Consider the following 1,120-nt stretch of genomic DNA (forward strand, 5'->3'; position numbering starts at 1 on the left):
GAAAACAGGAGGGAGGGAGAGAGAGAGAAAACAGGAGGGAGGGAGACTGGATGGAGAGAGGGAGAGAGAGAGAGAAAAGGAGGGAGGAAGAGAGAGAGAGAACAAGATGGAGAGAGACAGATGTAGAGGGGAAAGATGTAGAGAGAAAACGGGAGGGAGAGAGATGGGGAAGAGACGCGAGAGAGAGATAGAATGGGGCAGAGAGTGAGAAGTGGGAGAGATGAGAAGGAGAGAGGGATGGGAGAGAGACAGGGAAGAGAGGAGAGAAAGGGATTTGAACAGAGAGAAAGCAAACAACGTAGAGAGATAGGGGAGAAAAACAGAGATGGGAGTGAGAGAGGTTTAGAGGGAGAGAAAGGCAGAAGGATGGGAGAGAGAGACAAGGTGAAAGTGAGATGGGAAAAGAAAGAGAGGGAGAAATAGAAAGAGAGAAATAGGGTATGAGAGTGGGGAGAGAGGAAAATGCCAAAACATACAAAGCTATGGACCATGTGCTAGAAATGGGATTAAAATAGTGTGTGCTTGCTTTTGACTGGCGCAAACACATTGGGCTAAATGGCCTTTTTCTGTCCTGTAGCTCTGACTCTCAAATAGCGAGAAAGATACATGGATTGGGAGTTGGAGGGAAAGACAGAGGGAAATAGAAGGAGAGATGAGAAAGCGATGCAGATGAAGATATAGAAAGGGACAGATAGAGACAGAGGCACAGAGTGACAAAGGGAGTAGATGAGAGGGAGAAAGACAGGACAGCGGAAAGAAGAGGGAAGAGTAGAAAAGGTAGCAGAAGAGAGATAGAGGGAGAGAGTGACAGGTTGAGCTATAGGAAGAGGCCGATAGTGAGAGAGAATAACAGGATGAGACAGAAAACGAGAATGACAGTGGGAAGTTGGTGAGGTGAGAGAAATATAGGTAAATGCCAGATGGGAGAGATAGAGAGAGGGGGACAGAGGAGCATAGAGAGGAAGAGGGAAAGAGCTGAACAGAGAGGAAAATTGAGAGCGAGGGCAAGGGGGAGTTAGAGAGGGAGTGATTGTGGAAGTGGTAAGATAGTGGTCAAGGGAATAAGAGTGATACAGGGGAGTAGGAGTGCAACAGAAGGGGTACGGAGAGAAATAATTGG

This window comes from Rhincodon typus, chromosome 2 (assembly GCF_021869965.1).
Source record: "Rhincodon typus isolate 14 chromosome 2, sRhiTyp1.1, whole genome shotgun sequence".
Lineage (NCBI taxonomy): Eukaryota > Metazoa > Chordata > Chondrichthyes > Orectolobiformes > Rhincodontidae > Rhincodon > Rhincodon typus.